We start from the raw sequence: 14,239 nt of genomic DNA on the forward strand, positions 1-14,239 counted from the left end.
ATGACTCAGATAAGGAAAAAATATCCAACATAAACATCAGCTCCCATTATGATAAATACAGTAAGTGCAAATAGTGTGTATAAGGGTATGCTTACCGTATGCTACTTTACAGTATGAATGTAGTACAGTGATATCCAATGAACAATCTTAGAGTCTGTCTGGGGTAAGAAGACCCCCTGTTTATGCAGCTTGGTTAGTATGTAATTCAGACAATGGGGTGAACAAAGAGAAAGGAGAAGAGTTTGAGAGAAGAACTTGGAGTGAGCTGTAATTTTTAAATGTAGTTATTGTGCTTATTTTTTGTAAGAATAGTCTTTACAGAGATCGGCTTAAGGGCTTGTTTACACCACAATTTCAGCATTCCATGTGCATTTCTGTATTCACATTTTTGATGCATTTTGTGTTCCAGTGCATTTTTGATGCATTTTTTATGTATTCTAGCGCATGTTTCCCCCTCTTTTTTCCTTCATCTCAATTCAGGACATGTGCATTATGGTGCGCTTTTATGCATTTTGTCACTTTGCAAATGCATTCCATACAGAAAAAATGGAGCATGTTCTAGTTTTAACTGCTGTGGAATGCACTGCAATGCTATGAACTAGGGTCATTGGAATACATTGAAAGCACTTTGTATGCATTTTTGATAAAGATGTGTGTGAACCATCACTGAAAGTAAAACATGGAGATTGGGCCCATCTCTATAAAAATAAAGTCCCTTTTAAGAATGATAATAAGGGTTAAGTAATAATTACCTGGTATGTCAGACTTTTCTAGAAAAGGGAATATAAAAAAACAGGTTGTTTTATGTAAAGTCCCGTTAAGAATAGATGGGTTGGAATTTACAGAGGTCTTTTCTTATAATATTTTGAAGCTATTAAGAGTTGCTAAGGTCCATTACTGTTGTTTGTTGGTAGAAATAAATGTTTTTAAAAAGATGGTAAATATGTGGTTAAAGATACATATAATATACTATATGTGTTTAACACTTTAGGTAACAGCCATTCTCTTAAGTTTGTAGCTAAAGATTGACACACGCTAGTTGGTGAATATGAGTATATAGGCTATGAGTCAATCAAAATAAACTATAGAGTGATGGCATGCAGCATTATCGTAGATGTGAGCTGTTGAATATCATGTGGATGGAAACAAATCCAAATTACTTGCATAGATCCTTGGAGAAGTATGATCAATTAGGGACACAGTGAGAGTGATTGACCCTTGGAAGCAGTATGGTGGGCATTTACAATGGAATCCAGACACTGTGCTGCACATGGAGAGGACCAAAGCATCATTGAGGAAGAGGCAAGTCCTCGAAACGCGTCAACCATTTGGAGATCTAGGAGTCCCATTATGGAAATCATCCAGTGTGACTGGACCTTGCTGTACTTTACATGATGTGCCTTTAATATTTGTTCCTTTGTGAGTATATTACCATTTATTTACATAAAAAATTATCTTTTAAAAGGTAATGCACTAAGCCCGTTCCCCCTCTGTTTCTTTGCATGTTGCCAGTCCAACTCCTGAGCACTCACATCTTTACACATTGGTAGTCCCACCTAGAGTTACAATAACATACTTATGCATTAGAATAGCATGAATATACTGGTGAAATATCAGAGGGAAATGTAATGACTATTTGTGCTTTGCTAAAAACGACACAATTAGTCAGAAGTATGTATAGAGATGAGGATCGGGTTCGCCGCTACCATGGGTTTGAGTTGATTCCTATAGGTTCCAGATTTGCGATCCTAACAACTTTTGTCAGCTATTTTTTTTAAGGGCAAAAATAGACAAAACTTGCTCCAGAATTCACTACTGGCAAGAGGCAATAAAGGGTATGGACCTTTAAGGACTTTATGGACCTTTTGGCAGACTGTTAAAGTGGCTGTAAAAATCTAAAAAAAACTTCTCCCTGCATGTTAAGAGCATAATGTGCTAGTATGCATCACATACTAGTACATTATGAAACACTTGAAAACTAAGCCCTCCAGCAGAACTCTGTCACAGCTCCCTGAGGCTTCCATCTTCACCCAGTCTTAATTCTGGGTTCCAAAGCTGTGGCCGTTTGACTGGCCGTACCGAGGTGACGTAACTCCTGCGCATGCATGCTGGAGTCTCAGCCCGTGGCAAGGCTCTCCCACGCTGTCTATTGAGAGCGCAGTGCGCATGTGCCGGTGACATCACTGGTGCTGTTGAAGTAAATATCGCGATGCACCTTTAGGAGATATTTGCAGTACCTACAGGTAAGCCTTATTAACCTCTGAGTGTAGCTCGGGGTAAAGTTTCAGTACCACAAGCGGTAACCCAGAGCTACACTCGGGCTTACCATGCGGCGCTGCTCCAGGATCTGTTCTTCACTTACCTTGTCCTGCGCTCCCACGATGTCCCTCCCTGCAGTGTCCCCGGCAATGTCCTCCGGCTGATGCCGGCATCTGTCTTCTGGGTTCCGTCCCCTGCTACGTCGGGACGTACGGGGACAGAACGGCGGGAAATTTGAAAATGACAAAAAGGGACATTCACTAAATTCACTAAAATAACATAGTACAACATTACTGTATCAAACCATTTCACATACATTTTGTCCCGAGTGCTTTGTCCTGTGCTCTGCCTACATTTTTACTGTTCTTTCTGCCTGGAAACTGAGAAATGTCCATGGTGTCCAAAAAGCATCCCTTTAGGTCAAAATCGGTTTTAGACCAGCTAGAGAACAGCGATAGTAAATTAAAACTACTTGCAGAATTGAGTGATAATGATTCGTGGGGAAATTCGTCATCAGACACTGAAAACAATTTTGAGACTTTGCTCAGTGATGTGCGAACTTGGCGCTATTTTTCAAATTTCAGTGTTTTTGGTTTGATTATATTATTGAATTAAATTTTTTATTATTATATTATTATTTTTTATGATTATTTATTACATTATAATTTATGATTTCGTGTTTCAAATTTTAACATACCCGGGATGTTTACTAGACTCTTGTTCGGACAGATTTCAGTGAGTTATTCTTAAAAATTACAGGCCTACAATAAAAAAATACATATTTCCATGCAAAAAAATGTACCGCTTTGAGCACAGAATATGGACATAATCAGACCGCTAGGGAGGTTAAAGGCTTACCTGTAGATAAAACATGAAAAAACTTTCTTACCACTTTAAGCAAAACCAGGTAGCACAAATACCTTATAGGATGAGCAGTCAGAACTTTCTGCAACCAGCAGTAGGTTATACATAGCAGCGAAGCCTCCTACCAAGATGCTCCACTTCCCCTGGATGTATCCTCATGCAAAGCAACATAAATTCCCTAGACCCAGGTTGATGCACCTCTTTCAGCAGTGACCATTCCTAGGTAACAGGCCTAGGAGGCAAAAGACCTAAAGAACAATCTCCTTACTAGGCAAACCCTGGCAGGGCAAAGAACATTCTCCTAGGACACCCCAAATATTTATAATTTCTCCCAGCATGCACTGCCAGCAATAAACCTCCTAGTGAATTTCCAGAGAGAAATGAATATATTCATAATTCAGCAATATTGTTTATTTTAGCTCCATCTCCTGAGGACACTCCCTAGCAACAGACAAAAGCATACAAGATCTTGAATGTAAGCTGGCCATGATTAGACGGGGACAAGGCTGTAGATTTTTTTATTCCTGTTGGGAAAGGTGGGAGTTTAGCTCCAAAATTCCAAGAGTGGCAAAATATGGCACCCTTTGAATCTACTCAGTAAGGTTGGCTATGCGGGAGTTCATTGAAAGCAGTGGGCTTGTATACAAGATCATAAGTTGGAATCTCCTTCCAGCTAAAATTAGGTGTGGTTTTCATTGCGCTGAATATTGGTTGTGGCTTAAAGGGATGCAGAGTGCAGAGGTTCAGTGGTAAGAGATTAAAAGGTTCACTAGTAAGTGAGGCAGAGTTCAGAAGCCAGTGATAAGTGGAGCAGAGTTTAGGGGTCAGTAGTACGGCAAAGTTCAAACGTCAGCAGTCAGTAAGGTGGGGTTCAGGGGTCAGTAGTAAGTGATGCAAAGTTCAGAAGTCAGTGAAAAGTGAGGCAGTGTTCAGAGGTTAGTAGTAAGTGATGCAGAGTTCAGGGTCAACAGTAAGTGAAGCAGGATTCAGGGTCAGTAGTGAGGGAGAGCTCAGGGGTCAGTAGTAAGTGAGGGAGAGTTCAGGGATCAGTAGTAAGTGACACAGAGTTCAGCGGTCTGTAGTAGGTGATGCAGAGTTCAGGGTTCAGTAGTAAGTACGGCAGAGTTCAGGGGTTAGTAGTAAGTGGAGTCAAGGTTAAGGGATCAATATTAAGTGAGGCAGGGTTGAGGGATCAGTAGTAAGTGACACAGAGTTTGGGGGAGTGTAGTAAGTGAGGTAGAGTTCAGGGGTCAGTAGTAAGTGAGGCAGAGTTCAGGGATCAGTAGTAAGTGACACAGAGTTCAGGGGAGTGTAGTAAGTGAGGTATAGTTCAGGGGTCAGTAGTAAGTGAGGCAGAGTTCAGGGATCAGTAGTAAGTGACACAGAGTTCAGGGGAGTGTAGTAAGTGAGGCAGAGTTCAGGGGAGTGTAGTAAGTGAGGTAGAGTTCAGGGGTAAGTAGTAAGTGAGGCAGAGTTCAGGGCTCAGTAGTAAGTGACACAGAGTTCAGGGGAGTGTAGTAAGTGAGGCAGAGTTCAGGGGAGTGTAGTAAGTGAGGCAGAGTTCAGGGGAGTGTAGTAAGTGAGGTAGAGTTCAGGGGTAAGTAGTAAGTGAGGCAGAGTTCAGGGCTCAGTAGCAAGTGAGACAGAGTTCAGGCATCATTGATACGTGAGGCAGTGTTCAGGGGTCAGTAGTAAATTATGGAGAGTTCAGGAGTCAGTAATAAGTGAGGCAGAATTCAATGAACAGTAGTAAGTGAGGCGGGGTTCAGGGGTCAGTAGTAAGTGATGCACAGTTCAGGGGTCAGGAGTAGGTGAGAAAGAATTCAGGGGTGAATAGTAAGTGAGGCAATTAAGGGGTCAGGAATAAGTGAAGCAGAGTTCAGAGATCAATAGTAGATGACGCATAGTTCAGAGGACAGAGGTAGATGACACAGAGCTCGGGGATCATCAAGGTATGTAAAGCTGCACTGTAAGGCTGTCCGTACATTATACAATTTTCTTGAGATTTTTTGTTTAGATTTACCAAAAACCATATAATAGGAGGTCAAAACTAACAACACTTTCAATTCTATCCAATTAGGTGGGCCCTTGCACTACATAGTTGAAGGTAAATCTAAAGGAAATTGGGCAAAAATTGGACAGAAAATTGTATAGTGTATGGCCAGCCTAAGGCTGGGGATTACTGACTGAGTCAATAAGAAAGTGCCAGAAGGCACAGAGAGGAAAAGCCACAGTCACTTATCGATATACCAGAGACTGGTCAGAGAGTGGTGTGTGAGAGATTGTAAAGTGGGCCCATTGAATCTAAGAACATTTCAAATTGGGTTCCTCAGTGGAGAAAAAACAACTTTCTCCAACCCATCTCCATTACTGACAAAAGGAAACACTTCCTTTGATGGTGGACCAAGACATACAATTCCCATAAATATCCTATTACTTCAGAAAGAAACTAGACAGAGATTTGAAAATATTTTTTGAATTAATTAATCATAGCATCCTTAATATTTAATATTATTATTTTTGTAAATCAGTCTTGTGGTCTCTAACAGTAATAATCTTAAACCTTCACTACCACAATGATTCAGCCACAATGCAACATGCATTTTCCAGAATCCACTAAGCATATCTGCAAATATGCTGTAGTTAGGGCCGTCTTAAACACATGGCAAAAGGGGCAGCTGCCCTGGGCCCAGTCATTGTTGTGGGGCCCAAAACAGCTGCCCCTTGAGTCCACACTGCCAACAAATATCTTTATATTATTTACATTACAGATTATTATTATTTATTAATATTTACAGATGTAGCAGGTGCAGCTGATCCCCCCTGCTTGTTCTCCCTGCTGGTTAATTCAGGCGGCCACACTGTGACAGTGGATAGGCATTGCTGTGGGCAGTATGTGATAGAGCCCACAAGTGATGCTACTCCCTCTGTCAGGACCAGAGCGTTTGTGACAAGGAGTGAGATAGAGCGGCTCTCTGTGTTCCCCTACTGGCCCCCCCCTTCTCCGGTTAGCTGGGTGAATATCAAACACACACAGCAGGCTGGGTGTGGATTCTTCTCCCTCGCCCTTCTTCTGTCAGCAGAAGGGGAGATTATTAATGCAGCGGCTGGACCAAGCAGTTTGCAGAGGAGGACGCTGCGAGTTACAGGCAATCAGTCAGTAGTAATAATGTGCAGTAACATTTAGTAACCAATGGGTAAGTGTTAATGATGAGCAGTAACCTATAGCAACCAATGAGTGAGCATTAATGATGTGCAGTAACCTCTAGCAACCAATGGGTGAGTGTTAATAATGTGCAGTAACATTTAGCAACCAATCAGTGAGCAGTAATAATGTGCAGTAACCTCTAGCAATCAATCAGTTAGCAATAATGATGTACAGTAACCTCTAGCAACCAATGGGTGAGTGTTAATGATGTGTAGTAACCTCTAGTAACCAATCAGTGAGCTGTAATGATGTGCAGTAACCTCTAGCAACCAATGGGTGAGCAGTAATGATGTGCAATAACCTCTAGCAGCCACTGCCTATGTTACCTCTGCAGAAATCCTACTTACAGTACCTTTTGCTTCTTCACTATATTAATGTACCACAATGATGTTGATTGAGGAACCAAATCTCTACACTGTTCCTGCCTAAATGGAGTTCAAAAGGCTCCCTATTTAGTCTCCTTTCCCAAATCATTTTTCTGTTAGTGTGGTAAACAAGGAGAAATGATAGGAGGAGTTTAAAGCAATTGTAAATGCAAAAATTAAAAAAACAAACAGATGTATACGGATCTGCTCTGTGCACTGGAATTACACTGGGCAGCCTCAAACCTCCTTTTCTGGGTTCCCCTGCTGGCACTACAGGGTCCTCTTCTTCCAAGTGTGCCACAATAGAGAGCAGCTTCATTTTATGGCACACCTGCAGGCTCTATCCTATAGACACAGACAGCACAGCTTGGCCCTGCCTCTACTCACAGGATTAAATGTGCACCTTTACCCTCGTTCACTACTTCCCCCCACTCCACCCCTCCTTCCTCCACTCGATAGGTATCACAGTTTTTTTCATATCTTTTTTTTAGTAAAAATGTCTGGCCCCCCCTATTGATGCATGCCATTCAATGACAGGCACATTGCCTGCTGTGCCTCCCAGGATATGCATGTGACATCCTGGGAGGCATATCCTTCCATAGAGGAAAGGAGGAGGGGGCGGGCCTATAGGTGCGTCATCAGGAGGCTCGCCCCCTAAGCCAGGAAGCCCCAGTGGCACACAGAGCTGTGGCCAGGCATGAAAGGATCTCATAGGGACAAGGCAGGATCTGCTGGATGGGTGAGTATCTGAAATCTGCAGATACCACCTGAAGGTGAGCGGGGCTGAAAAAAAATGGATGGGTCTGGTGCAGATCCATTTTAACTGACAGTAGTGGGAACCAATGGCTTCTGTTGCCTCTGCAAAGCCTGTGAGACCATGAAGTGAGGGGAGAGAGCCACTGCATACAGGACTAGCATTGGCTGGATTGAGTGTGGTAAGTACTGAGCGGAGTGAGGGGGAGATACTTTTATCTAAAAGTATCACAAAGGTAAAAAATGTTTGGGCTTTAGAACCACTTTAGGAGTAGAAGAACTAGGATTTAAAGAATTAAGAAAAAAATTGCTAAATCAAAGTAGCACCCTCCTAGTTATACTATGTGGAGCTAGATGCCTGATGACTAGGGAGAGGAGCTGAATAGCAGCTCAGGTGAGATAGTCAGGGGCGTAAAAGTTTGGTCAGGGCTGAGAGGCTCTGCAGGCCAGCCCCTCTGGAATTTCCCCTGGCTCTGAGGCTTTCAGAGGAGGGCCTTGGAGGCAGTAGATGGATCTGAGGAGTGGTTGGTTGCACCTTTGAGGGACCTCAGCCAATTCCCAACAGGAGGCTTGGCAAGGGGTTGGACTCCCTTAAAAGTGTTAGAGTCTGCTCAGTGGCAGGAGTTGGAATGTGGTGGTGTGAGTCAGGAAGATGTGAGGCTGCTGCTCTCAACCCTAGCAACGAACGAGCCTGAAGAGAAAGTGTCACAGAACCCAGTAAACCAGGCTGGGCCTATCAAAAGTCTTTGAAGAGAAAGTGTCACGGAACCCAGTAAACCAGGCTGGGCCTATCAAAAGTCTTTGAAGAGAAAGTGTCACGGAACCCAGTAAACCAGGCTGAGCCTATCAAAAGTCTTTGTTCTGCTGCCCAGGTAGTTCGTAGAAAGGCTGTGCCTTGTTTGTGTTGCTGAACTCTGTGAAATGTCTGATACACCCGCTGTCCAGCTCGCCATCGCCATAGACTCATCTATGCACAGATGTCCTTTTGCTGCTACCCAGGTGGCCACCAACAAAGACTATGTGACTGTAAAGGACAGTAACATGCTCACTATATATGTGCTTGCCATTGCCCGGAGCAACTGGGACAGCTTATGGCTGCAAATCAGTGTGTGCACTGCTGTACAAGTGGCGACAACAAGTGACTATGCTCAAACAGTAATCTGTCTAGTTGCTACGAACGATGGATTACAAATACATTATTGCTTTGTGAAGATTGAATTTAGCAACTCTGATTGTGACTTTGCATTCAGAGGGGTGTGTTCTCTGTACCCCGCCAATTCCCATGGCAACCACTGTAGGACAGCAACGCTCTCAACCTTTACTGTGTACGTGCAACTATTCAGTGGTGGTTGGAAACCGATGTTCAGCGCTAGCCAGTATTTTGTTCGTGCCCTGCCAGCAGGATACTGCCATTACTGAGATTGAAATTTGCCTCAAGTTGGCACACAGGTGGTCCCAGCACGGTGGTCTGACCAGCGCCAACAGATTGCGAGGAAGGGCATGGCCATGCATACCAGCACACCCAAGATTGCGCCCAAATGCCTGTACCTAAAACTGCCCACTACACCCACCACGTTGAGGGAGAGCATGAGAGGAAAAAGATGGAGAGCATTTTGCCGGTCTATTCAAAATTCACCATCCAGAGCTGACCCTAGTGGAAACGGGGGTCTGCCTTGAGCATCACGGCCGCTTTGCTCTGAGGATGATCAAGGGCACAGAAAGATTATGCCTCATTTGTCCTGATTGCAGGAGCCCTACTGAACTGGTCGGAGCATGGGCAAGGTGCAGACACTGCGGAGAGCCTCTTAACCATCTGCTGCCCAGCAATCAAAGTGTATGGTACAAATCTGCATCCAAATGTCCACATTCCAAACAGCAGGAGGAACAGCTTAGGCCTATGAGGTAGAAGCAGTGTTTAGAGATATGAGTGATGAAAACAAAATTGAAGAACCATTTCTTGGTGCATAGTAGCCTTATTCATCCTCTAGGATAACTGTAGTGGATTCAAGTGAGTATCCACAAATATATTAGAGAAAGAGCTTAGGCACCTTGCAGCTATATTGTGGACCTACAGTCAGGACTCTGTCACTCTAGCACTCAAACAGAGACTGTGTGTCAGAGAGAAGAAGCTGTGAATAGTTCAGGAAGTTTGTCCTCAGATTTTGGTTCCCTTGGGCTTCCTGTGCACTCCTTACCCCAACCAAGTGTAATCCCTTCAATAAAATAACAAAACCAACGCTCAAGGCCTGATTTCAAAATTTCACATGTAGGAGACAGGGACAGAGCATTGTCACCCTATAAAAAGGAATCCATTTGCAAAGCCTGATAGTCTCTGACAGAGGTGATGTAGACGCTTTGACAGAGGACTCCAGGAAAAGCTACAGGTGCTCCCAACAACATCTCAACCATCTATGCTGGTCCCTTCCTGTCCAAGATGTCAGCTGATGATGGCCCAGAGGCCTTTTTGGCAACATTTCAAATAACTACCTTGAAGGAAGGCTGGCGTAAGAAACAGTGGGTAGAACTGGTGACCCCTTGCTAACGGTGAGTCACAGAAAGCCTACTATGATTTGGAGTCTGTGGATGCTGTGGATTATGACAAGGTCAAGCAGAAATTGCTGGTGGTACAAGCACAGCTGGTCAGCATCTGATCCTACCAAGTTGGAAAATTTCAACGTTCACAGATGTTTGACCTATTCATGGTGTCCAGAAATGGCTACAACTGCAGTCCCTTTCTGAGGTAAAGATCATTGAGCTGGTAGTAATGGTTCACAACCTAAGGACCTTACCTATTGCAATGCAAAAATGGGTGAGCCAACGTGACCCTGCTGATCTTCTTGTGGAAAGCATTCAGAGGTACAGTACTTTGCGGTTGATGACTTGAATGTCTCTCTACATACTTTTCACCCAAAGCCACGCTCTCCCCTAGCAACTGAAGAAGTGGATGGGAAGAAGAACAAAAAAACAGGGGGTGGTCTAAAGATTGGCATCCCAGGAAAATATTAAATGTTTCCTGTCCCAGAAAAGCCACTGGCTGTTGAGCTTGTGCGGGTACGCATGCCCCCTACCCGGAAATGCAAAATCATGTATATATACTGTACGCAATTTTGCACCCTTCTGCCACCCTGTAGCAGTATTTCTGCTCTAGGGTGGCAGGAAAGCGGTTAACAAACGTGAGACACTTCCTGTTCTTTATTGATAAGGGTGCAATTGCAGTGAATGCCCAATAGATGGCTCCCTACTCAACACAATGATGATATACAGAACAAATGGTGTACCAGGGGAAGGATATATATTCCTGACCTTGTTTGAAATTAGGACTTTTCCTACCAAATGCATAAGAAGAATGGTGGAATTATTGAGCAGTTGGTGTTTCCCAAGCATTACAGAAAGGTGATTGCTGCATAGCGATTACATATGAGTGGATGCAATCAGCAGGCAGGTTCTCACTGCTTTCAATGCAGTTGACTCCCCCAGTTAGATGCCAGGACCCGGCGCTGGGGTTCTTGCGTGTATGTACATTTGGGTTAATACGCAAGTGTGAATGTAGCCTACGAATAAACTAAACAACCACATTTGTAAAGATGAAGATGAAAAGACATTCAAGATGTAAACAAATTTGAAAAAACAAAGATCAATTTCCAAAAGATCCTTGAATTACAAAAAAATTAATTTTAGCTCCAAATTCAATACGTATGCTCAAAGTTGTCCACAAAGAATTCATCTCTAATGGAAAGGAGGCAAAAGAAAAAGAGAACAAGCACACCTTTATAGAAAAGACATCTGCAACAGTGATGAAAGATGAAGTCAGATTGGTACTGGGATCATTGTCTGGTACTGGGATCATTATCTGGCAGGGCGGGTAGGCTGATTCTTCTCTGCTGCAGATTCCTCCCTTCTGTTCCTCCTCCCAGTCTGTGATGGGACAGTGAAAGAAGCAAATTGATTAGCTCATCTGCCCTCCTATTAGCATGTCTATTGTAAAAACATGAGCAGTGCAGCACAGTTGACTGGTTCCTAGTACTGCTTCTCCCTTTCTTAATGTGATATTAAAGGCAATTAAAAAAAAAGATAACAAACATGTCATACTTACCTGCTCTGTGTAATGGTTTTGCACAGAACAGCCCCGATCCTCTTCTCAGGTTCCCCACTGGTGCTCTTGGCCCCTCTCTCCTGCCAAGTGCCCCCAGAGCAAGGAGCTTGCTATGGGGGCACCCAAGTGGGCTCTCTTCCAAGCCAGAGCTCTGTGTGTCCATTCACACACACAACCCTGGCTTGGCCCTGCCCCCTCTCTCTCCTCATTGGTTTACTGGCTGTGATTGACAGCAGCGGGAGCCAACAGCCAGAAAGCCGAGGCTCTCGTGCACATAGCAGAATCACAGTGGGGCACTGGTAAGTAGTAGGGGGGCTGCAGGGGACTGCTGCACACAGAACTTTTTTTACTTTCATGCATAGAATGTGTGTAGGTAAAAAATCTTGAGCCTTTACAACCACTTTTTTCTGAGCACTGTTCTACAAGGGGTTGCAAGAGAGCATTTACCCAGTCATCTTGAGGTACCTGCACTGCTTGCCTTAAAAATGCATTTAATGATGTGTTAATAAATATAAAGCTTCATTACTTTGTGTCTTTTATATCTCCTGTCTAAAATGTCTTCTTCTGTTGTCTAGTAGGGAAGGGTTTGGTTGAGCTCTAATTGATGTCTATTTTCCTTCTGGGGAAGTTCCTCTAGAGAAATGCTGGCTATGCTGTCTCTCGCCCATTACCTAGAGAGGAAGTGAGGCTACATTTATTACAGGTACTTATATAGCGCCATCAATTTACGCAGCGCTTTACATATACAGTGCTAAGCATAAATGTATAGACCCCAACAGATTTGTCAGAAAACCTTTATTTTCCTTTCAGAATCCACATTTTCAATGGGACACTATACTACAAAATACTCCCACAAATGAGGGCCATTGATTGCAAACAAGATTTGTTCATTTGCAAACACAAAAAAGTATTTTTTCTAACAAATTCATTAAAGACCATGTTGCAAAAATGAATACACCCCAATGACATTCTTAGGAAAAAATTAAATTACAGGTGAGTTTAATTATAAAAGGGCATTACTTAACAAAGAAAACCCCTTCCCATTTCATGCTGTCAGCAATGGCACCACATGGAAAAGAAATGTCACAAGGCCTGAGAAAGAAAATAATTTCTTTACACAAAAAAGGCAAAGGATACAAGAAGATCAGCAAAGCTTTATTTATCAGTCAGAATACTGTAGCAGAAGTGATACAAAAATTTAACAAAGATAGATCTGTAACCATCTCAGAGAGCTGTCCAGGCCATCCACAGACGTTCACACCTCGACAGGAGCATCTGCAGATGAGAAAGGTTGAAGAAAATCACCATGCAAGTTCAGTGCAGTTAGGTAAAGAAGTAGAAAGCCAAACTGGGGTGATTGTTTCCCATGACACAATACGGTGTACACGGCAGAGAAATGGCATGCATGGGTGTCGTCCATGAAGGTAGCCTCTCCTAAAGCCCATGCACAAAAAAGCTTGTCTAGAATTTGCCAGGGCACATGCTGAAAAAGAAGAAGACTACTGGGACTCTGTACTCTGGAGTGATGAGACCAAAATAAATGTTTTTGGAACTGATGGCTTCAAAAATGTATGGCGTTGCAAAGGTGAGGAGTACAAAGAAAAATGCATGGTGCCTACAGTGAAACATGGTGTTGGCAGTGTCCTTCTGTGGGGCTGAATGAGTGCTGCTGGTGTCGGGGAGCTGCATTCCATTGATGGTATCATGAATTCACAGATGTACTGCTCTATATTGAAAGATAAGTTGCTACGACCATTGGTCCTGTGCACTTTTCCAACATGACAATGATCCAAAACACACATCTAAAGCCACTGTTGCATTTTTCAAGAAAGTGATTCAGTGACCAAGTATGTCTCCTGATCTGCACCCAAATGAACGCCTAGGAGAATTATAAAGAGACAAGTTGAGGATCACTCTCCATCCAGCATCCAGGCTCTGAAAGGAGTGGTTCTTGAAGAATGGAAAAAGATAGATGTTGCAATATGTCGCCAAGTTGCTCATTCCATGCCTAGAAGACTTGATGCTGTCCTCACAAATCATGGAGGTCATACAAAATATTAGATGCAGTAGTTTTTGTTGTGGGGTGTATTCATTTTTGCATCAACAATATTGATTAAAACTGAAGATTTTGTAATCTGAGTTATATTATTAACCTTCCATGTAATGAGCTAAACAAATGTTCTAGAAAACTCAATTTTGGAAATCGTTCTTGTGTTCATTGAGATATTGATTAAAATCTTACTTTTCAAAAAGGGGTATACTCATTTATGCTGAGCACTGTGTATTGTACATTCACATTACTCCCTAACCCTCAAGGAGCGTACAATCTAAAGTCCCTAACTTACATTCACACATACACATACTAGGGACAATTTAGACAGTATCAATTTAACCTACCGATGTGCTTTGGAGTATAGGAGGAAACTGGAGCACCTGGAGTTAAACCCACACAGGCACAGGGAGAACATTCAAACTCCAGCCAGGTGGTGCTGTGGTTGGGACTTGAACCAATGACCCTAGTACTGCCAGGCAAAAGTGCTAACTATTTAGCCACTGCGCTGCCCTACATCATCTTTGTGAGAACACATACATCAATAAGAACCTGTCAAGGTCCTAACCCTTTCCCATTCCACCAAAAAGTTTGTATTTCTGTCTTCATCCCTGTTTGAACGTTTTTTTTCTAATTCCCATCATAAT

Source organism: Staurois parvus, unplaced genomic scaffold (genome assembly GCF_062004578.1).
Source record: "Staurois parvus isolate SC_StPar_1 unplaced genomic scaffold, SC_StPar_1.0 ptg000604l, whole genome shotgun sequence".
Taxonomy (NCBI): Eukaryota; Metazoa; Chordata; class Amphibia; order Anura; family Ranidae; genus Staurois; species Staurois parvus.